The sequence below is a fragment of the Bombyx mandarina genome, chromosome 12 (genome assembly GCF_030267445.1).
Source record: "Bombyx mandarina strain Sakado chromosome 12, ASM3026744v2".
Taxonomy (NCBI): domain Eukaryota; kingdom Metazoa; phylum Arthropoda; class Insecta; order Lepidoptera; family Bombycidae; genus Bombyx; species Bombyx mandarina.
The window spans coordinates 12,212,682-12,238,083 of NC_143219.1; the positions used below are offsets into that span (position 1 = coordinate 12,212,682).

Here is a 25,402-nt window from a genome sequence, read left to right on the forward strand (position 1 = left end):
GGCAGAAACAGGCGGGGTGGTGGTACGTACCCGTGCGGACTCAGCAGACGTCCTACCACCAGTAAGTTTACTTACCTTCTACGTAGTTGCCTTTTCAAATGTATAATTATAATCCGTGAGCTCATATATCCATTCGCGCGTAGCTGGAATAGCCCCTTGGGTTACCAACGAATAGGTAGGTGAAATAATAATAATATAATTATGTTCTCATTGCCATAGGGAGGGGACCTTTCTGTTACATCTTTTGGTGTTTCTTTTACTGCATACGTTCTTGGTTCTGTAACATTTTATTATTAGAAACCCGAGTAAAAACAGAATTTAGCCGAATCACCGCCGAAGCACCGCCGCACGGCATTTTAATCGCCGAAGCGCCGCCGCACTATGACTGAGACGATTTGAATTTTTTTTATGGTCGCCGAAGCACCGCCGCACTATAGCCGCGACTGCTTACGTAAAAGTGGGTTCGCTGCTCTACCGCCGAAACACCGCTGCACGGCATTTTAATCGCCGAAGCACCGCCGCACCATAGCCGCGACTGTTTAATAAGAGTGGGTTCGCTGCACTACCGCCGCACCACCGCTGCACTACAGCAGTGACATATCATTCTCATATACATACATATGTGTGTGTGTGAATGTAAACGTTTTTTTCGTCCAGTGTTTATTAAATGTAAACGTAAAAAATTCGAAACGTTCGGCTATGCTTCGGCTTCACTGGGCATGGTTGCTTCGGTGAGTTCCTGCACCGGATCGGAGCCGAGCCGACGGCAGAGTGCCACCATTGTGGTTGCGACTTGGACACGGCGGAGCACACGCTCGTCGCCTGCCCCGCATGGGAGGGGTGGCGCCGTGTCCTCGTCGCAAAAATAGGAAACGACTTGTCGTTGCGAGTGTTGTGGCATCGATGCTCGGTGACGACGAGTCGTGGAAGGCGATGCTCGACTTCTGCGAGTGCACCATCTCGCAGAAGGAGGCGGCGGGGCGCGTGAGAGACGCACAGGCCCGCCGCCGTCGAGCGGGGCCAGGGAGGCGGATATCGCCCAAGCCCCGGCCCTCTAAGTGTTTCGGGTCCCCTCACATGTCGGCCTGGGGACCGGCGAAGGGGGCCTAAAAGACGACGTGCAAGCTGCTCTGCACGCGTTTTATGCATGAGCATCCGGGTGATGGAAGGCCGGCTATTCTCAACCCACGCTGGTTCTGACCCAGCGGGGTATTCCGTAGGATAGACCATTCTAACCGGCGCCATCTAGGCGGGCTTCGGATAGCCTGCCGACCGAGAGGGCTGGTGATCGTGGCGCCGACGACCGCCAGTCCGGCGTCCCGAGGGGAGGGGGGTGATGGGAGAGATGTGCTCCGCACTAAACGCTTCACTTTCCCCCCTTTGCCTTTTCATGAGTTTTGTCTCATGCGAGGTTTGGACGTTGGTTGTTGAGAGACAGGAGGTTTTAGTCGGTTCGACTCCGACATGCCCCGCCCTCCATCCCCAGTGAAGGACGGAAGTCCGGCGATTTCTTCCTGACAAAAAAAAAAAAAAAAATGCTTCTGCTGTGGTGCGGCGGTGCTGGGAGATTTCTTTCGAAGCGTGCGGCGGAATTTTCCGCCAAATGGCGGTGGTGCGGCGGTGGTTCAGCGTTGTGGTGCGGACACCGTGCAGCGGTAGTTCGGCGATAGACTTGAAATTATTTTTTTATCAAAAAATTTAATTTCATTTTTACACGGGAAAACATAAAAAAAAAGTTAAATTTTCTAATATTGAACGTTTATACGATATATCACGTTTTTTCTTCTGTCAAAATTTTATTTTAAAACTGTATTGTACGCTATATTTTATCAATTAAGAAATCATTATGACGGTATGTGGTCGTCATATTTTCTTTGAGACGTAATGGATTTTTCGTAGTAATCAATAAATGTCTGATTAGTTTACATTAATAATGAAAATTGCTTAAATTGAAATTCTCAATATATTCTATGTAATTGCTTATGTAAGGTTTGTTTTACAAAGTAAAAACAATAAGATGTAATATAAAATATCCACATAAATTATTTCTTACAAAATAAATTCTTTCGTATTTATTATTCAGAATAATTATTATTACATCCACATAACATCCATGTATCATATCAATTAATCATTTGAACTCGTGTTTTTGTCGTTCCAATGTTCCAAAGTGATCGTTTACGTGTTTGCCTCCGAGTTATTGAGTCCACAAACGGACAAACGTTATTTTTTGTTTTACGTAACTCATTTTGTATAATGTTACAGTCGTTTTACGTAATCGTTCATTTTCGATATTGGCTGAAAATTAACTATTTACATGAAGCTAAACATATATATAAAAATGCATAGTTTATTTTTACATCGTCTTTGGTATATCGCTAATTAGACCGCTTTGGAATACAACATAAATATAATATAAATATAATAAAAGTTTTCTTCTTTAAAGTTATTAAATATCCCGAGCCACAGCGCTTAATAATATAATAAAATAAATATACATATTATGCAGGTTGGGCCGATATCTTCATTATTTCTGGACATTGTGGGCGTATGGTTGGTAATCGTGCAAAGAGATGACAATTCCGAGACGTCTTCACTCTCCCTAAGTCAAGCAACGAAGGTGCTTCGACTCAATCCGAGCGATTACACCTTGACTCTGCCGAAGCACACTACCCGAAGTGAGCCGATGTTTGACGAGTAGTTTCGGCTCGTAGCCACTAGGTGGCGAGCTTTCGCTTCGTTTGTCGCGTCTTTTTTTTTGTCTTTTTTTCCTACCTATGCTGATAGCCTTGAGAGGCTATTTCAGCTTCGCCCTAACATGTAAGTGAGCTCACGGAGCTCAAACCGGAGTGTTACTAACATTGGCCCTAGCAAGAGCAGTGCTTCGCAGAATCTAGCACCGGATCGGAAACGCGACCCACTGAGAAGATCCGGCGAGAAGCTCAGTGGGCTGTGTCTGTGGGTTAATTCGCTCGTCGAGCCCTTCGTCGCAAGCGACGGGTTCGAAGAGGACGGTGACCGGCTTGTCGTGTCCGGATGTGACACAATATATATGTGTGTGTATATGTATGTGTGTGTGTGGATGTCATGAAAATAATTCATTGCGGCTATTCCTAAAAATAATTTGACGTAAGGAAATCTATTTCTTGTCACCTTTCCTATGTTTACGTTATATTCTATAACAATATTTTTCACCGAAGTACCATCAATTACTATAGAAAGTTTTAATACAATAGAATAATCAATAAACAGAAGTACAATTCCATGTTTAATTCATTTAATTTTCATTTCGTTGGAAAACAAGCCATTAATTAACAGCCATTGACTGTTAACCGGCTTAAAAAGGCGGGGATTATTCTATTCTACTGAATTTTTTATGTCAGTTACCTCGGAACTTTTTTTGAGGTAAGCCGATTTTGATGATTTTTTTTATTTGAAAGCTGCTGCTTATCTAATGGTCTTGTGGCGGTAGCTATTCAACAGATGATATGTGAAGGGTGCCTGAATCTCGATTACGATATTTTCAGGTTAAGCTTGCATTTATATAAGCTCCAAACAATAATTTATTAGGATCGTCTGTCTACCGAGCGATATCACTCGCTCGGTGGAAGATCTTCTCTTCGTCGTTATTCCCATAGTCTGATTTAAATTTTATAAAGATTTGACCAGTAATTTTTTAATTATTCTTAACAAAACATATTTCATTGCCTCCGAATACTTAGCCATCGTGAATGTTAAGTACCGATTAATTGTTATTTTCATTATATATGTCAATAATGAATTATTAATAGGCCTGCCAAAAATCATAATTGAAAAAAGAAGGAAAACACACACTTAGTAAAGCAAAGAACAACAGTGTTACGGTATATTCAAATCGAACTGTACCTTTGACAGTTCTTGGAAATTTTATATCATAAGATGCTCCTCATATGACTAATACAAAAAATATTAGCTTTTAGATACTCTTAGCTACACATGATAAATTCACGAGACATTGAGTGAGATACATGTTATACTGATGATTTTCTGCGCAATCGAACAGACAAAGAAAAGGTATGTACAACGGAGTTATTATAAAATAATGTTAAGGTGACGTCTTTTAGGCGAAAGTGGAAATAGAATGTAATGGAATAAAACAATTTTCTGTATAAAGGTGAGAATATTATCGAAGGACGCTTTTGTTGGAATTCAAAGTGTTGCTTATATTTTACAGTATAGCCGGATTTAGACGGTGTCGCCTTGCTTAGTTCTACAACGAAATAATACTAACTGGTTTAAATGGAAAGTCTATACATCGGATTTAGGGATAAAACGTCCAACTATCACCAAAAAAATATACGTATCATTTTTCATACTCCAAAATAACAATAAGATTTGAAGATTCTATAATACACCGTTAGAATTCACATTCCCAACGATTTCCTATAAATGAGAAACATTTTATTATACCTCCCTTCATTTCGTGGAAGTACATTACACTATTGTCAACGAGCACTTTACCCGACAACTTCTAGACTTTATCAGAAAGGTCTTATTCTCTGAACGGCAGCAACACATCGCTTTATTACCGCGCGGGACCACTTAAATTTTATCGTCGGACTCACAACACGGCTTCATTAACGAAACCCGGCCGTTGCTCATTAATGTTCATAATACATGACAGTTGTACAGTAATCACTCGTTTCGAGTTTACGTAGTCGCGTAGAACTAATGAAAGGCATTTATAATACGTGGCTTTATAAAATGTTTGAGATTCGGGATATCTATATAATTATTAATACGTGACGCAAAAACTTTGTAGCCCTTTTTACGAAAATTGCGCGGACGGAGGAGTATGAAATTTTCCACACTTATAAAGAATATAGACAAGGAGTGCAGAATGTTTATCATCATCATCAATATCATCAAACATCAGAATCAATAATAATAAAACATTACACACGCTACCACGTATTTGACACACACACGTAGAGCATATTAGTATTAGGTATTTGTTTATTGTCAAACTTTTTTATTGCTTTTACACATAGTCTGTGGTCAAATAGATTAAATATTGCTTGTCTTTAATAATATTTGTCTAAAGTTTAGTCTTGGTGAATTCTGTGATTAAAGAAGTATAATAGTCTTTGACAATAGAATCATAATAGTGTACAAACCTATAATTTCAATTAATCATAGTCGAATTTCGACTACCGGGGGACCACTAGTAATTATTAATACGTGACGCAAAAACTTTGTAGATCTTTCTACGAAAATTGCGCGGACGGACGAGTATTAAATTTTCCACACTTATAAAGAATATAGAGAAGGAGTGCAGAATGCTAAAAATTAATGAAATCAATAAAAAAAAATTTTACAAACGCTTCCACATATTTGAAACACACACTTATATACACTCTTGTTTTACACACTTTTGTTTATTGTTAAAGTCTGTGGTCTAATTGAGATTAAATTAATATTGTTTGTCTTTCATATTATTTGTCTATAGTGTTGTCTTGGCGTAATCTGTGATTATAAAAGTATAATAAATAGTCTTTGACAATAGAACCATAATAATGTTCGAACTTATAATTTCAATTAATTATAGTTGAATCTCGACTACTGTGGGACCACTAGTATTATGTAATACTCTCAGGTCTCAGGCACTTTATTTGTTCTTTTTTTGCATTCGAGCTTATGGTTAACCCTGTATAAAGTGCCCCCGGAATTCTATAGACGTTATAATGCCAACGCCCTCATCCACTTTGAGAATTCAGGTCGAAGTTTAATTGAACTGTATAACACTGTTAAATATACATTGTTTGAAATTAGTTGTTATTGTTATACAGTTACAACTAATTTCAAATATTGAATACGATCAAAATTTAAATTTAAAATTAGATACTACGGCTCGTAAGCTTCTGCGTATTTCCACCTCATTACAGCGAATGCTACCAAATTTCATTATAAAGACAAAAGAAGCTGCTTGAAATGCCGACATAATCGAAGCGACTAGACGCGCCAACGGAGGCCCCCAAAGGCCCGACATTTTTGACAGAATTTGTATGGCGGAACTATCATTATTATTATTACTAGAGGTCCCGCAGTAGTCGAAATTCGACTATAATTAATTAGAATTGTAAGTTTGTAGAATTGTATTTTATACTTCTATAATCACAAATTTCGCCAAGACTACACTATAAAAAATATTAACAAAGACAAACAATATTTAATCTATTCTCAATTTGACAGCAGACGTCAAGAACAAAAGTTTGACAATAAATAGTATGCATGCGTGTGTGAGTCAAATACATGGTATGTAGTGTGTGTAACGTTTTCTTTATTGATTTATTGTATCTTTTATGCATTATTTAAAAAAATATTAGCATTGTGCACTTCGTCTCTATATTATCTATAATGTGGAAAATTTCATACTCCTCCGTCCGCGCAATTTTCGTAAAAAGGGATACAAAGTTTTTGCTTCACGTATTGTTATATATAGATTTTATTCCTGTACATTAGATGGTAAGCCTATGGCTCACCTAGTGTTAAATAGTTATCGTAGCGGAACTTATAGATATTATAAAAATAATACCACTACTTACTTTGAGACATGAGAAATAATAATTGAAATAAAGATTAGTACACACGCTCTATAGTTTAGTACTACTACTAGACGATGACCGATCTTTGCTCGGTTTTTTTTTTTTTTTTGTAAATTGTGTTTTTTAGAAATTATATTTAAATACGAATTACATATTGATAAAATGATGAAATATTCCAAGATCGTTTAGCATTTTTAAGTGAACACGTGAGTTAAAAAGACACAAATAATATAAATAAACAATTCGTTTTCTGGTCTAACCTTAAACCAAACTCTTATTGGCTTCGGGTGGCTTAACAACGCCATCTGCTGAAATAGCTTTATTGTTATTATGTCTTTAAAGCAACTTGTATAATATGCAAGCTGATCTTGAAAATGTCGTAAGCGAGATTCAGGCATCTATCAAATATCTTGCGTTGTATGATGGCTACCGCCACACACCCGTTTATCTTTAACGTTGGGGTAAACGTGTTTTTGACTGGAGACCGCGAATTCGCAAACGGAGTACAGGATGTTCTCAGGTTTTGTCTCAGGTCGGATTGACGATCTATGCAGGATGGAAAAGTTGGATGATAGAAGCCGAGGTTCATGCTCAGTGGCATTCAATTAGAGAGGACTATGTGCATCAGTGGACTGCTCTTAGGCTGAAGATGATGATACCGTTTTTGAACACTCTTTATAGGGGTAGTGTCGAAAACCATTTTTACTGTCTTCGTACAAGTTCACGGATTAACAAATTATAGAGACAGACTATTTTTACTGTCATAATTATCATTATCTTAAACCAAACTACAGTTTAATGACGCGAGAAACACATGATATTTTAATTGCATAAATAAATGTGTTTCATCTGTGTCTTTTATCCTCTCATGAAATAGGTCGCGTACGTATTAATAATGTTTTGCTGGTATTCCAAACAGCATCACGTGTTTTATGTAATATTCGGCGTGACAAACGACTGTGGTTATTGGTTTTGTTTGACAACGAATTTGTGAAAGAATTACATGAATGAATAACTAAAGTTGTTTATGTGGAATTTTCACGCGAAAAACCATTGTGGCTTAGCACGTTGATAGCCATGTAGGTCACCGGTGCCCTACGTGGGACACTGTAGTAATTATGTCGATTTCTGTTACTAAGTGCCTGGATTGCCTAGCTTTGCCTTCTTTTTGAAGTTGAAGTTCACAAGTACTATACAGTTCGAATTAAAGTCTTTTCACTTCACTTTTTTTTTTATTGCTTAGATGGGTGGACGAGCTCACAGCCCACCTGGTGTTAAGTGGTTACTGGAGCCCATGAACATCTACAACGAAACGCATTACTGCTTCACAGCAGAAATACGCAAGGCAGTGGTACCTACCCGTCCGGACTCACAAGAGGTCCTACCACCAGTAAAAGGCCAGGAGATGGAGGCCGGGCTGCATATTTTACGTAGCTCTCGACCACCTCTCCAAAAATTATTATTATTATTTATTTTTTATTCCTTAGATAGGTGGACGAGCTCACAGCCCACCTGGTGTTAGGTGGTTACCGGAGCCAATGGACATCTACAACGTAAATGCCGCCACCCACCTTGAGATATCAGTTCTAAATTCTTCTTTAAATAAATAATGTGTAATACGATTTAAACATCAGAGATATACAGCGGTCATATAAGTACATAATATACAATAACTTCACCAGCGAAATGATTCAGTCAACGTCACTCTTCACAGAGAAAGTTTATTCGACAACTTCCATTCGCTAATTGCTTAAAAAGAGCATTCCATATTGCCATAACGTTATCATTTTCACTTAGAGTTAATGATTAATGATCAAAATGAGGGTTTTAGGATGAGCCCAGTTGTTGTAAATGAAAGTCGTTATTAACTCACAACTTATATATTTACGGAAAATATAATAGGTACATACAGTTTTATTATAGCTATCTAAGTGGAACTGTGTTCGCTGTATGACCGTTACAACTGGACTGTCGTGGAATGGTGAAGATGACACCTTGTATTACGTAGCCAGGTAACACGCCACGTACGTTATTAAGCATGTGTGTGTGACCCTACAAGGGTGTAAAACTCGCACTTGTGCATTACCTCCTATTTATGTCACTAGATTAGGTGGTAATTCGATTGAAAATTTAGATTCTATTCGTGGTAGAGGACGCGACCGAATAGATTATAATTCGGCACTCACATCAGACCTCGTCCCATATCATCTCATCTCATTTCATTCCATATTATCATTTTTCATAAAAATAAGAATCTTATACCTTTAAACGAGCAATTCTTGTATATATATAATCTGAATCTCGGAAATAGCTCCAACGATTTTCATAAAATTTAGTATACTGGGGATTTCGGGGGGTGATAAATCGAACTAGCTACGATTTATTTTCAGAAAATGTTGTTTTATTCATGTTTTCAATAATCAACTCTTCCCGATATCTATTGGCGAATCATAATACTATTTTTCTTAATTGAGGGCAACTAACCGCTTTAAAGACACAATAAGATGGCGTTATAAAAAAAAAAACGAGCAAAGCTCGGTCGTCATTTAGTCTAAATTAAAATAAGACACGACTTAAAGGTCTTAGTTACCAGGTCATAAAATTCCTTAAAAAAATCGTATTGCAGGGTATTTAAGGTAGAAGCAATTCAATAACACAAATAGCGGGGTAGGTTGTTGGAAGGCTTCTTCTGTCAGAGTAGTAATAAAAAAAAAATCACACACTTATGAATACATATTATTATTATATCGCTTGTAAGGTTTACTGTTGGCAAGAAACGTGATTTTATTGACTTCCGTCTGGTATTGGCTGTTGCGGAAAATTTTATTTTAGCGATCTTTTTGTTGATTTCCGGTTGTCAAAGTCGTTGGAATGAAAAAAGTACTCCAGCTTATCTTACATATATTATTTTAGTTAATACTATCACGGAAATAAAAAATCATCAATAGTTTTAATCAAGAGAACAAATTTATGATAGGCTGTCGCCATTTTTCATTTTTATTTCAATTTGGCACAGGCCGTCCTACAAACTTGTAATATTTTATAGATATGCATTTTTGTATTTCATTGTAACCATTCACTATCAGATGGGCAGTGCGCTCGTCTGCCTACAAGGGTAATAAAAAAAAACATTAATATTATATTTATTTCTTAACGTTCAAAAGTTAACATTCCGACGTTGAGTAATTGTAACAGCACTAGCTGCTACCGTAGGTTTGTATTAAATTTTGTATCACAAATCCTCTTAACTGTATAGAAATGAATAATAGTTCCCAGACAAAACCTTTTAAATATACTACTCACTTTTTTTTCCTACCTATTCTGGTAGCCTATGGGATTATTTCAGCTACGCTCGCACGGGTAGGTGAGCTCACGGGCTCAAGTAATTTGCTAACACTAGCCCTAGCAAGAACCCACAAAGCGCGCGTATTACAAACAAAACAGATAAGTACACGCAAAAAACCATACACGAATCACATATTTTATACGAAAAGAAAAACACACGTTGAATTTACTGGTGGTGGGACCTCTTGTGAGTCCGCGCGGGTAGGTACCACCACCCCGCCTATTTCTGCCGTGAAGCAGTAATGCGTTTCGGTTTGAAGGGTAGGGCAGCCGTTGTAAATATATTGAGATATTAGACCTTATATCTCAAGATGGGTAGCGCATTTACGTTTTTCTGTGGGTTTCAGTAACCACTTAACACCAGGTGGGCTGTGAGCTCGTCTAACCGTTTAAGCAATAAAAAAAAAAATACAAAAGAATTCTCGTTTTTCATGGCCGCGAGCTGAAAATTACTGATCGCGTTCATTATGAAAACGCTTATTTTTATTTACATTGCGTGTTCGAACCGGTGTTGTTACGTTCATTCTTGTATGCCTACGACAACGGAGACTAATGAGCGGAAAATATTATTTACTAGCTGACCCGGCAAACTTCGTAGTGCCTCAATCGGAAAGTAAGAGACCTAAACTTTTGTATAAAATGAACTTAAAACAAACAAAAGGAATCCGTCCGACGGAGGACACATCAAAGAAAAAACAAAATTGTTATTTTTATTTAATTCCGAGCATTTTCATATTTATTTACATTTTAAAACTTCTCTGGACTTCCACAAATATATCAAGACCAAAATTAGCCAAATCGGTCGAGCCGTTCTCGAGTTTTAGCGAGACTAACGAACAGCAATTCATTTTTATATCTAAAAAAGATTATCTCGACAATAGATTTCGTGAAATCAGAACGGTCGTAACTTCAAAACTTATGCAGAAAAATGTAAGATTATGTTTAGTTCTGGCTTATATTAATATATTTATAAGCTCTACCCTCAATATTACAGTCCATGATGCCATCCACGCAGTTGAGAATAGACTGAGCTGACGCAAGATAATCCTAGAGAAAGTTATTCATAAAGGTCACGATTGGGATTGAATATTATCGACGCAAGTCTAACGATATTAAAAGTGGTTAAAATTATGTTAAAAGTATTAATAGTGTTCTTTGAAGGTTCTTTTTTTTCTCTTTTTTTTCTCGGTTTTTGCGGAGAAATATGAGTGGCACCACTTTAATATTTGCAGTAACCGTTTAAAATAAGTGGCCTTAATTTTTTTTATCTACATCATTAAATAAACCCCACGTGGTGTCTACGGACCGTCGAGGCGGTTTACCCGGTAAACTGGGTGAATTGTGGCGGAGGACGCCTCACCTTTCGTCTGGTGCAAGTGCTGACCGGGCATGGATGCTTCGGGAAGTACTTGCACCGGATAGGGGCCGACGACGAGGTGTCACCATTGTGGACACGAACTGGACACGGCGGAGCATACGCTCGCTGTCTGCACCGCTTGGGAGGTGCAGCGCCGTGTCCTGGTCGTAAATATAGGACCTGACTTGTCACTACTTGGCTTCGTGGCGTCGATGCTTGGCGGCGATGAATCCTGGAAGGCTATGCTCGACTTCTGCGAGTACACCATCTCGCAGAAGGAGGCGGCGGGGCGAGTGAGGCAAAGCTCTCCTCACTACGCAGAAACCCGCTGCCGCCGAGCAGGGGGTCGGGACCGGGGTCCCGTTCGTAACCCAGCCCCCTAAGAGCTTCGGGCTCCACCCGCTTTGTGCGGGGAGGAACCTAGGCGTGGGGCGGCATGCTTTGCACACTCGTTCGCAGTAGGAAGCCGGGTGATGATAGACCGCGTTCCCCCGACCGCTCCGGGGGAAGGTGTAGCGCGGCGCCATCAAGGCGGGCTCTCGCCTCGCCGACCGAGGAAACTGGTGGTCGTGTCGCCGGCGGCCGCCAGTTCGGCGTCTATGGGACGGCGGGATGGATGTAATATGATCTGTGTGAACCGTGTCCTGCGGTCTCAATAGCCCCGACTGGGCTCCGGCCCGGTCCGGGGTAGGGCACCGGCTATGAACGGCAGGAGTTTTTAGTGAGGTTCAACTTCCAGATACCCCACCTGCCGCGCGGGTGGGGACCTGGCGATTTTCTCCTGTGGAAAAAAAATCTACATAATTATTAAGAGCCAAAAAATTCATCTAAATCATCTCATCGAATATTTCACACTATTGTCGTATGCTTTGAGTTGGATAGTGGTTGGAGGACGTGTTTTTTGATATATTAGATATTTTAAAATAGACGGTAAAAGTAGGATATTGTTCTAGCTGTTTCAACGGAAAAAAATACCAAGACTATTATGCAACGAGGATTAGCATTTAAGTACGTTCCTTGAAACTCTTTATCAAAGCTCATTACAGACTTTACGTACTTATGATTATTGCGAGGGAGAATACAATCAGTCTTTCACAAAAAGGATTCAAAAACATCCGTACTCATAAGGAAACCTTTTTTAATCATCCTCAAAGGAGATTTGAAGAGTGAAACGTGAAGGAAGCTTAACAATAAAGTTAAAGGATGATTAATATTGGTTGGTACCTATGCAAAAGAGCTTAACACTTGGGGTTAAGCCTTTATCAGACAATTATAATCCTTGGGTCGGGATTGCATCATTGCGTTGCCGCTAAATATGTAAACACATCGGTGAAATTAGCACGTGTAGGAATCAACACGTTATATATGTATAGTATATATGCCCTACGCAGATAGATATCCTAAGTGAGACCGATAGATAATCTAGTCAGATAAGTTCGAAGTTGCGTGGCCTAAGAAATAAAATGCTCGGCGTAGTCGTACCTAGTGTAAAGTTTGTTGTGAATCCTTCAAGATAATTGTATTATTTTAGTCGTATTATTCGTATAGGTATAGAGGTTCTACTACCAGTAATTTGCGTAATTACTGGTAGTAGGACCTCTTATGAGTCCGCGCTCCAAATTATAATTTAGCGGGTTTGTTTTTTATTACACGATGTTATTCCTTCACCGTGGAAGTTAATCGTAAACATTTGTTAAGTACGTATTATTTCATTAGAAAAATTGGTACCCGCCTGAGATTCGAACACCGGTGCATCGCTCAACACTAATGCACCGGACGTCTTATCCTTTAGGCCACAACGACTTCAAAACTTGTATGGTATGTTACTCAGAATAGAGTATCTTCCTCATTTTTCGCGGAATCCCTTCGATAACACCTCAATGAAGATATGAGTTGATGCTTTACTATCTATACTAATATATACTATCTATACTAATAAATGAGGAAAGATTTGTTTGTTTGTTTGTTTGTATTGAATAGGCTCCGAAACTACTGAACCGATTTGATAAATTCTTGCACTGTGTGGAAGCTACACTATTCCCGAGTGACATAGGCTATAATCTTTTTTGATAAAATTTTAGGGATCCTTACTAAAGCTCCAATAATGTAACCCAAGGTGTAATAAAATTACCTAAAATATTGTTTACATCGCATGCCCTGCGAAAACTCTTGATGATAGAATAAAATCGTGTACTATGAATTTATAGAAAACATTATTATTTACAAAATGTGTCGTGACATGTCTAACTATTATAGTTATGTCGTAATAAGTGTTCTTTTATTTTAAAAAATAAAACAACGTCGTTGAAATTTTTGTTAAAGACCCGAGCGGAGCCGGAGCGGGCCGCTAGTATAAAATAAATTCAACTAACAGTTCGGTTGTAGAAACGACCCATCAGCGATATCGAGTGGCCTACAAACGGATCGTATAAGTCACCGCAAAAGTACCAAGTATTAATTAAATGCGCCAATACATTTACGCCGATTGTTTGATTCCGAATTAAGGTTCCGTGTATTATGGGAACAAAACGACCTTTAGAAACATTCCGCATTCCCAGCTAATTCAGAACAGTCAATTTACTTGATTGAAGTTTGCGGAATTTTATTTGGCAGCTTGCAAAACTATACTCACGTACGTTTATCAATTATTAGCGCTGCTATTGAATATTATTATTATATTAAGATTTTGATTTTATATTAAGAGTTTGTTTGATATACAAATTCTGGAGAGTAAACTTCGTATTCGTCGGCAAAGAGCAATGACGCCCACCCGACTTAGGCTACCTTTGTAGTCATTTCACAATAGATTCATTTCCTATTTATAGTGAAATGTAACCATTAAATAAATCAAAAATACATTTTCTGGAACAAATAACATACGGTCGCATGGCCTCAAACAATCATATCTCGACACATATTTATTAAATAGTATTAAATCAATAAATGTGTTGCACGTTGCCTTGCATGAAATTTGTGTCTTCACGTTTGTAATCAATAACATGGTTTATTTTTGCCGCGCACCAGTGATGTCTATGGACTCCGGTGACTAATTAGCGTGAGGTTGGCCATTTACCAATCTAGTGTTAAAAAAAAAGTTGAATTGAAAGATATTCGAAGAGTTTTAATTAAGCACACACACCCTGTTTTCCAATTACAGCACAAGAGCGCATTATGCAGCATAATGCTCAACGATAATATAAACAAAATTTCGATCAATGCCAACTTAAAGAAAAACACTTGTCAATTTTCTGTCACTGAGTCGGTATCGATTGCGAGTATCACGCGAGAGCAGTACTTTTGTGAGTGCTCGATTGTGCGAAGCGTTGCTGTAGTTGAAACGTTCAACGTTGAGCATTATGCCGCATAATGCGCTCTTGTGCTGTAATTGGAAAACAGGGACAAGCTTCTGCCTCTAATGCCGAGATATACTTATACTACTATAGACTGACCTTAATTTCCGTTTGACGAACAAATTGAGAATCCTTCGCAGCTACCGAGTCAACTTTGACTATTTCCGCAAGAGCAACAAAACGTTAAATTTTCAATTAACGTTGTAAATTAAATAAGTTGTGCGTGTCTTCATTAGAAAGCCCTTTGTTGTTTAGTAGGGAGCCATTAAGTTACCCTTTACTTTGCTGTAATTAACTAAATACAATGGCTGGCAACTAATACTGGTACTATGTAATAATGTTACCCAATAAAATTGCGGCTCCCATTAATTTATGTGTAGCTGTAATTGTATATTTGAATACCCTTTAGTGTGTGTTCAGTAATGTTTATAGAATTTTATCTTAAGAATAAATTTTACCGTCGCAAAATACTATATTTTGAAGTCGTCGTGGCCTAAAGGATAAGACGTTCGGTGCATTCGTATCTAGTGATGCACTGGTGTTCGAATCCCGCAGGCGGGTACCAATTTTTCTGATGAAATACGTACTTAAAAAATGTTCACGATTGACTTCCACGGTGAAGGAATAACATCGTGTAATAGAAATCAAACCCGCAAAATTATAATTTGCGTAATTACTGGTGGTAGGACCTCTTGGGAGTCCGCACGGGTAGGTACCACCGTCCTGCCTATTTCTGCCGTGAAGCAGTAATGCGTTTCGGTTTGAAGGGTAGGGCAGCCGTTGTAACTACACTGAGACCTTAGAACTTATATCTCAAGGTGGGTGGCGCATTTACGTTGTAAATGTCTATGGGCTCCAGTAACCACTTAACACCAGGTGAGCTGTGAGCTCGTCCACCCATCTAAGCAATAAATAAATACGATCATAAAAGTCTTGATCATCATTTTTCCATTAAATATTTGCAAGAACTTCATTCGGGTTTTTGTTCGATGCTTCGGTATGTATAACAAACCCTTCGAGAGGCCTATGCGAAGGGATCAAAGGGACTGCGGGATCAGTTGAACTTCCAGGAATCACATGCCATGCAAGTAATGAAAGCAGGCAGGTTGTAGGCATATTCCATAACTTAAATAGCGTTTCTCGGAAGATTCATAAATACGTTTTTTTTATCTAAGTATATAGAAAAACGAGTTCAGGACTCACCTAACGCATACTTAAATAGTTACTGGAATCCTTAGTCATATCTTAATGCGAATTTTGGCCTCAGTCTAGGTCCAGGTTCTTTTTTGATTTTTTTTCGTTTTAATTTTTAGTTTTTTTGTTTTTATCTATGAGGTTGAAGTTTCCTTTAAACCTTTCGAGCCGAATTGTTTCGCGTCCCTAATCATCATCACCATCAGCTCATAGGCGTCCACTGCTGAACATAGGCCTCTTCCAATCCACATCACTGAGCCTGGTCTTTGGCTCGCCTCATCCATCTCTTGCCAGCCACCGTTCGGGGGTCATCGCACCATCCAGCCAAGAGGCGTAGCCCCGAGGCCCGTTCCGTGCCTTCTTATCTTAGAAAAAGAAAGAACCCCTCTTATCTTATCTTATGTCTTACTTACTTTACCTTTGTCTTACTAATTAAAAATAAATTAATTAGTAAGACAAAGGAGTCACACTCTTGCAATTACAAATCTATTAATACAACAACTATATTATACCCATAAAAAGACGTTAACGTTTCAATTATTAACATATTCAATTTGGTGCATCCAAATTTACAAGGGATGATGGGTAAAGAGCTAGAAATTGAAATGTTTTTAAATATGCATAATATTAATGTATTCTGTGTCACTGAGCACTGGTTTAGAAACTATGAATTATTGTTTAATTTTAATGATCACCAGTTGTCAAGTTCCTTCTGCAGAGAGAACGCTATTCGCGGTGGCTCACTGATTCTCGTTAGTAAATGTTTGAAATGTAAGGAACGAAAGGATGTAGTGGCCCGCTCTGTTGAGAGAATTATTGAAATTTCCTATGTTGAGCTTGAGCACCTCATTGTTGTCTGCGTCTACAGACCTCCTGATGCGTTATATGATTCTTTTGAAAATATTTTGGAAAATGTATTGCTAAAGCTTTCTGTCTCTAATAAACAAATTTTTGTATGTGGTGATTTTAATATTAATCTTTTAGAAAACACAAATACCAGAATATGTTTGAGAGAATTAATTTGGTATTTACTGATGTATTTATTCCTAAAACTGTAACATTAAAAAACAAAACAGTGTTCAGCGAGTGGGCCACCACCGGATTGTACAAAAGTAGAAAAAAGTTATATGATCTGTACTCTGAAAAAGCTTATAATAATGATGAAACATTTCATCAATATTTCAGGAACTATTCAAAACTATTTAGAAAAGTTTGTTTAGCGGCAAAATCTTTACATTTAAGTGATTTAATAAAAAATGCCCCTGACAAGATAAAGATGACTTGGAACATCATTAATAGCCACCAAGAATTCTCATTAAAAATAGATGATAAATTGATAACTAGTCATGAAGATGTGGCTAATGCTTTTGAAAAGTTTTTCTCTGACATTCCAGTTTCAACTACCACTTCTCTAAATTCATCCCCCACAGCAGCTGAAATATTATTGCATAACCATGTCATCAAATGTAATGAAATTTTTAAATTTAAGGAAATTAATTCAAGCAATATAATAAAAAGTTTTAATAGCCTTAATGTAAAAAATACAGACTTGTGGGGAATATCAGTAAAGGTTTTGAAGTCTGTAATAGACATTATTGCTCCTCATCTTGTTAGTATTTTTAATGATTGTATTAGGTGTGGTGTATTTCCTGACTTAATGAAACATAGTAAAGTGATTCCTCTTTTTAAATCTGGTAGTACTACTGATGACCCCTCTAACTATAGACCTATTTCAGTACTCCCTACGTTGAGTAAAATCTTTGAAAAAATTATTTTGACACAACTTTTAGAGCATTTTAATTCAAACAACCTGCTTCATAATAAACAATTCGGGTTTACCAGGGGTCGCTCTACAACTGATGCAGGTGCTTATCTGGTCAAAAATATTTTTAAATTTTGGGAGGAATCGCATGATTGTCTTGGAATTTTCTGTGACTTATAAAAAGCATTTGACTGTGTTGAACATGAAACATTGGTGAGGAAACTACATCATTATGGTAATAGGGATGGTGCATTGGAACTTATTACTTCCTATTTATCAGGACGGATACAAACAGTAGATGTGAAAGGTAATAGATCTTCAGGCACCTTGTTGAAAATGGGTGTACCTCAGGGTTCCATTTTGGGTCCTTTTTTATTTCTAATATATGTCGTAGGCGGCGGCAGGGATGGCTAAGCGGTAGTTTCGTCATCACTCGTATTCGATTGAACTCAGTTTAGTCAATAAAACTTTTCAATAATAATTATTGAAACTCAACACACACAACTTTCACAATGACAGGATAAACCGACAGTTTCGTTGCACATACCGACAGACCGACTGACTGACTGACTGATCGTCAGAGACTCACTGCTGAGACGGACGGAATCACTGTCTGACACGAATGCCACGACTCTGTCCACGTACCGCCATTTTATAACTGTGGCGTTACGGAGTCTACCCTTCATTTTGTGATATTTATCAAAACAACATTTCATCATTTAAAATAATAATCAAAACCACCGTCTTAATATTATTAAAGGTCGTCAACCACGACACGGTCATTCTGTCACTTTGACGTTTGTGTATCGTTGATATTCCGAACTATTGACCCGGATGCGACATATATATAAACGATTTACCTAGTTTTATTGAGTCCCGATACGAGGTCGTATTATTCGCAGATGATACATCTTTATTATTTAAAATTAAACGACAATTACAAGTCTATGACGAAGTGAATAATGCGATTTCGTGTGTGGTTCATTGGTTCCGTATCAATAACCTATTATTGAATAGTAAGAAAACTAAAGGTATTAAACTTACTTTAAAATGTATTAAACCATCTTTAAATGTGAGACAAGTGGATAGTGATGTAATTGTTTCTGAGGAATCATTGGAGCTTGTTGAGTCAACCGTATTTCTTGGTATAACAGTGGACTCCAAACTGCAGTGGAGACCTCATATTCATAAATTGGCGAGTAAGCTCAGCTCTGCAGCATACGCAGTAAAAAAAATTAGAATGTTAACAAATGCGGACACGGTTCGTTTAGTTTACTTTAGTTACTTCCACAGTGTCATGTCCTATGGCATTTTGCTATGGGGCAAAGCGGCCGATGTAGAAATAATATTTATTCTGCAGAAAAGAGCTATACGTGTTATTTATAACATGCACTCAAGGGAATCCCTGACGGAGAAATTTAAAGAAATTAAAGTTCTTACTATGCCATCCCAGTACATTTTTGAAAATTTGATGTATGTTCGTAAACATATTGAGGAGTTTCCTAAAAAGTCGGATATACATAATAGAAATACTAGGAACAAACACAAGCTTGTTGTGCCGATGAGTAGGTTACATAAGATACGAAATTCATTCGGGTGTTTGTCTGTACGCCTGTACAACAAAATCCCACAAGATGTTCAGAACCTACATATACATAGGTTTAAGAAAACTATTAAAGAACATCTGTGCAATAAAGCTTACTACAAAGTCAATGATTATCTAGAAGATTGCACAAAGTGGGAATGAGTTGCTCGCTCCGGGCATTTCAATATTGTAGTAATTGGTACGTTATAATACTCATTGTAAAAAAATCATATTTAAAAAAATAATCTAATATTAAAAAATAAATAAATAATAATTTCATATTTAAAAAAAAAAATTGACATGCCTGCTGAGTTTCTTGCCAATTCTTCTCAGGACGGAGGCTAGTTCTTGTGAATTGGCGGTAGTTCTTTTGACGTTCAACAAGTATGTACTTTCATTTATGTTGAATAAAATTTTTTTGATTTGATTTGATTTGATTATCATAGCGCAATATTCAATTATAGGTATTCTTCAAATTTAATTATGCAACGACAATTACAACAGAATACTTGCCTCCGGACGTTCGATTGTTTCAATAGCCTGTTGATTGGTATTGTCACGGAATTAGCTGAACTCGCTGGGAATTATTTGATATTCACGAAGCTCTAGATAAGCGGAGAGTAGGAACTACTGGGAGTAATTGAATAACGAAGTATCGCAATTGAATGTACAATGTTGTTAAGTTCTTAATTTGCAAACAACGAATTTTTTTTAGGGAAACGATCGATATCATGTTTCCCCTACCTATTGGCTGGTAGCCTAAGAGGCTATTTCAGCTACGCCCGGACGGGTCGGCATCAAACTTACGAGTATCTATATCGCCATAGATACGGGTCGGATCGCGTACCAACTGTTTTGTTGTAAAACATCTTTTGACGAGCCTTTGTATTATTAAAATCGAACCGTAAGCCGTGATGGCACAGGGCACAACGCCCTCTGATGCCGTCATGGCCCCTCTAAGCCCCCCTTCTTGACTCCCTTGCGTGTACGTACATATGCACACTAGACATTCCGTTGCTTGTCTGTATAACAGTTGTGTACTGCGTATGCCTTTTCTATTTGTTAACTTAATGCATTCATCGCTTGTGTACACACTGCCTATTTATGTTTCATATTTCTTGTTTATTTTACCCCAAACTAACAAGTTTCATTAATCTAAATCCATCTAAATCAAATCATATCTGTCAGTTTTATGTAATTTTCAATTAATACATACATACATACCTAAAGTCTGTTCAAAGAAAAAGTATTGTATTGATTAGTCAATCTCGCAATGACCGTTGCTAGAGTACATTGCCAACCCAAACTTAATACTATGCGGGTCATGAGCTTGTCCACCCATATAAAGTCGTATTTGATGTGGTGTCCCTTTTTTATCCCTAATATCCTCCAGCTATACAAATAGTCACCTCGATCTTAGAGTGTATGTCGGATAAAAACAAATGAAACGACTGCTCTCTATCTTAGTAGGTAGTAGAATGTCCGGCTGCTCTGTGTTGAGCTGCGGGAGTGTGGACGCTGAAAAAACACCCTAGTGTCGTAGTGTGAAGGCTCTCGTTCTTTCGTCACAGGCTAGCAGCTTATCGGGTATAGCAAAGGGAAGATCTTCCAGTTGTTGTTGTTTGTAGTTCAGAATATTTGCAAACTTCAAGATGTCGTTGGCGCGATTCAGGTTTTTGTCAAATATCTCTTGTTATACGATGGCTACCTCTGCAATATTTTGATATGGAAAAATTATTCACGTTGTTCTATCTGGTGAGGATTTTGGTGACTCTTTTATTGGAGGACTTCTACTCTCTTTTTAATCTAACGAAATAATGCATGTCTTTTTTGATTACTTTAATTTTGTTCTTTTTAACCAAGTACTTGTGTATTTTTTGTACAGTTTTCCATCTTCTATAACCTATGTTACTTTGATTTTGGTTCGGTAGAAGCAAATTTGTATCTGACTGCTTAGTCACGCCGTTAATTCATACGTTTTAGTTGTTTAGCCTTTGGTTGTAAAATTTCCGTGTACAATTAAGTGTTTTTGTAGTTGCGATAAAACTTTGAAAAAAAAAATTGTAGCATTTTGTAGAAATTGTTAATCGATATTTCATCATTTCATGTCATCATCATCATCACCGGTCAGTAATGACCAAATGACCAAACACCGAGACGATTCGAGGTAGATATTTCGAAACTCTTCGAAATTTATTCGTTGGCAACGCTTACTTGCGTGTACGCTTATTTATCAATACTGTCTTATACAATTCCAATAAATTGTACCAAGTTTCAACTATAATATATGAAAGACTAGCGACCCGCCTTCGCTTCGCTTCGGAAACATTAAATTTTATTATTGATTGCTGAGTCCCGCGATGTTACCCGAGGTTATTGTCATACCGCGGGTGACGCCGCGGGGCGAAGCTAGTCTAAAAAAGTAGCAAAGCTAGTCCTTATATCATCAGCTACCTATCAGCGAAAGTCTCGTCAAAATCGGTCCAGCCGTTCCAGAGATTAGCTCGAACAAACAGACTAACAAAAATTGTAAAAAATGTTATTTTGGTGTACATAATATTGTATATAGTTATATTCATATGCATGTAGTAAAAAGTTATTATTTCAATATTACAAACAGACACTCCAGTTTTATTTATATATACATAGATACGTGAACGCACGGAATAAATACTACGTGATCGTTTCCGATTCTTTTGTTTCACTCGCGACGTTCATTCATTTGGTTAAAAAAATATGCATGAGCCGAACTCGTGCACCGCACACTTTCGTGTACACTTTGTATTTGAATTTCAATTCAGCTTGTGAGCGTAAAGAGATTTCTATTACAGATTTGGCTCTTTCGAGGCAAATAAAGATAGGGGGCACAAAGACCATGCTTTCAATGGGAAGGGAATGGTGAAATTTGACGAGTTTCCCGTGGAATCGATCTCATAAAAATTTCATTGGCCTAACTATACGATTCGCTGTAGCATTAAGAATTATAAGCAGCAAGTCGTAGTGAAGGTTACTTGTCCCTTCATGGCACATAAATATTGATGGTATTTATAATTGCTGTGAAACATTTTTGTCAACAAGAAATGAAACGTGCTTTTACGAGTATATAAATCTTTATTTAAATATTTCTTATGTGCGTGTGTTTGTCACTGAACTCCTCCTAAACGGCTGGACCGATTTTAATGTAATTTTCTGTGTACCTTTAAGTGGATTCGAGAATGGTTTAGATTTAAAACATAAGCCCGGCAGATGGCGCTGCAGTCTGTATCTAGGTTATTTATCTTTCCTAGAAATAATTTATATGACAACGTTTGCCGGGCTAGCTAGTGTTCTCATTAATTACGAGTTGACTGGTGGTAGGACATCTTGTGAGTCCGCACGGGTAGGTACCACCACCCCGCCTATTTCTGCCGTGAAGCAGTAATGGGTTTCGGTTTGAAGGGTGGGACAGCGGTTGTGACTATACTGAGACCTTAGAACTATATCTCAAGGTGTGCGGCGCATTTACGTTGTAGATGTTTGTGGGCTCCAGTAACCACTTAACACCAGGTGGGCTGTGAGCTCGTCCACACATATAAGCAATAAAAAAAAAACGTGATAAGTATTACGAAATGCATACAAAGGATATTAAATAAAAAGTTAAAATTGATGATTGAATTTGATAGCCGTAGCTTGTGCGTTTTACTATACACAAGATATTCTATCAAAGCTATCAAAAACAGTGGTTATGAGCAGAATTCGTTGCTTGTTTACGGTTATAAAGCAACTTTAATAAAACACGAATAATGCTCTACATAACGTCGTTCTTATTAAGCAAATCTGTCGTGTGGCGTGGCGTTTGCAGGAATTTCTAAATATGTAGAAACGAGAAGATTTATAGTCAAGGAAATGATAATAATATAGTGTTACGTAATATGACGTCGCCCTCGTTCATATTGAATTTCACGGAAGCGAGCTCGCAATTACTTGTTCAACGTCGAGGTGTCATATTATTTCCTAGTGTCAACTGTTACTATAATATACTCGTAGATCTATGCTAAAAACTCCGAGAAAATAATGTCTGAATTTTTTTTTAATACGCTTTTATTAGCTTCAGACTTATGTATGTTAGTACCTAGTCAGGTCATAAATTCTGTCACATGTTTAATGTAAAATAATTGAAACAAGTTTATTCATTATGTAACGATTCATATACCAAAATGAACTTAACAAAACATAGATTCTTATGACACTAAAGTTTATTCAAAATTACCTCCGTGATTTTGAATACAGGCCTTCAATCTGCGCGGCCAGTCGTCTATCGCAGCACGAACGAGGTCCATGTCAATATCGGCGGCTGCCTTAATCAAGGATGTCTTGAGTGACTCCAAATTGGGATGAGGCTTTGAGGACGCCTTTTCCTCCAAGTGTTACCATATCTTGTAATCTAACGGATTCAAATCTGGACTGGAGGAGGGCCAGTCTTCGTGCCGGATGAAGTCGATTTCACGCGCCGCCCAGTCTTGTGTGCTCTTCGCTCTATGAGCTGGCGCCGAATCTTGTTGGAATACCCAGTGCCTGTTATTGAACATGGTATGAGAAACAGGTTCCACAAGGTTCGTCAGGACTGTATTTTGATACACAACTGCATTCGTTTTTACACCTTTCTCACAAAAATGTACCTCTGTTAAGCCCCAATAAGAAACTCCCAACCATACCATGAGCGAGGATGGAAAATGACCTCGTTGGACACGCGGAATACGGTTGCTTGCTTCTTCACTACTGTGTGCGTGAATTTCCCGATATTTTTTTCCCGCGTACCGCTTTAACAAAGCGCGGCGTCTCTTCAGTCTCAGGTCCATTAGACGAGCATTCAAACGATGTCCTGTTTTTCTTCGATATGCCCGAAGCCCTAAGTCTTCATTTAACACCCTTTTCACCGTGGTTCTGCTTAACCCCATCTGAAGGGCCAACAGTTTCTGCTTACGTTTGGGATTTCTTTGAATTCGCGCCTTCACAGCTTTTATCACTGCTGGAGTCCTAACAGACCGAGGGCGACCACTTCTTGACCTGTCATCTACACTAGAGTCTTCATTGTATCGTTTGATGGTACGATAAACGAATCTTTTGGTTATATTCAAATTTTTCAGTATGTTAAAAATTTGAATTGGCGCGTAACCGCAACGATGCAACGCAATAACTGCAACACGGTCTTCTTTAAGCGTCCACTCCATATTTAAAAATGAGTAAAATTCTAAATGTATACTATTTTTATTTTCATGAAAAATTCGAAATTCGAATTCAATAAACTTTTTTGTGGCCAGCATTCTAAAAGAAAAGTTTTTACAGTGTGACAATACTTATGACCTGACTAGTTATGTATGTTTGTAACGGAATCTTTGAACATGATTTTGACCCCCTCCAAAACGTCGGGTTAACTCGAAATTTGGCATACTTATTAATTACCGATGACAATTCAATATTAAAAAAATTTTAAATTCAACTAAAAAATGAAAAATAAATAATAGCTTAAAAAAACTAACAAAATACGCTTTTATAGAAAATCCTACTAAAAATTGATTTTTTTTTTAATAAATTTGAATTAAAAATAGTGTAAGAAAAAATAATTTTATTGTAAAAAAAAGCGTGCGGTGCATGGTATCAGTAGCTATAAATATTTTATGAACGGATATGAGCAGAAGGGTTATTTTGATAATATCCTGAAAAGCACCCCACGCTTTTTTTAAATAAAATCATTTTTTCTTACACTATCATTCTTTCAAATTTATTAAAATTTATTTTCAATTTTTTAGTTGGATTTCCTATAAAACCGTATTTTGTTCGTTTTTTAAACTATTATTTATTGGGCCCCTGTCGTTGTAGTTAGTAGATAGTAAAGAAGCCATCTGGTGTAGCTAGTGAAGAGTATTTCGTGACCCGGATGAAGCCGTAATCCGTTCCGGATCCAGCACGACGCGAGGGTCAGTCGGAAGGCCTACTGCTATTAGTCACGTTTGCCCGGACGCAAAAGGCATTTTCCTTAGCAGACATAATCCGCGACGAATTTAAAAGTTCCCTCCCTCGGTGATTACACGGAACGTTAATAAACATTGTTCACGACCCGCGCGGACGGACGGATACGTATTTTCTAAACTTTAAACAAGCGAAAAGTTTTTGGAGAAATGTACGGAGTCATCCCGACTTATTTGTTTAGCTCATCGCGAGACTTGCGATCGGTTGTCAGATTGT

General features: G+C 37.8%; 1 protein-coding gene across 2 annotated transcripts in view; it reads left to right on the forward strand.

The window, feature by feature from the left end:
- Positions 1-25,402, forward strand: part of LOC114246115 (uncharacterized) — a 103,055-nt gene that overhangs the window by 43,750 nt on the left and 33,903 nt on the right. The gene's annotated exons all lie outside the window — the stretch shown is intronic.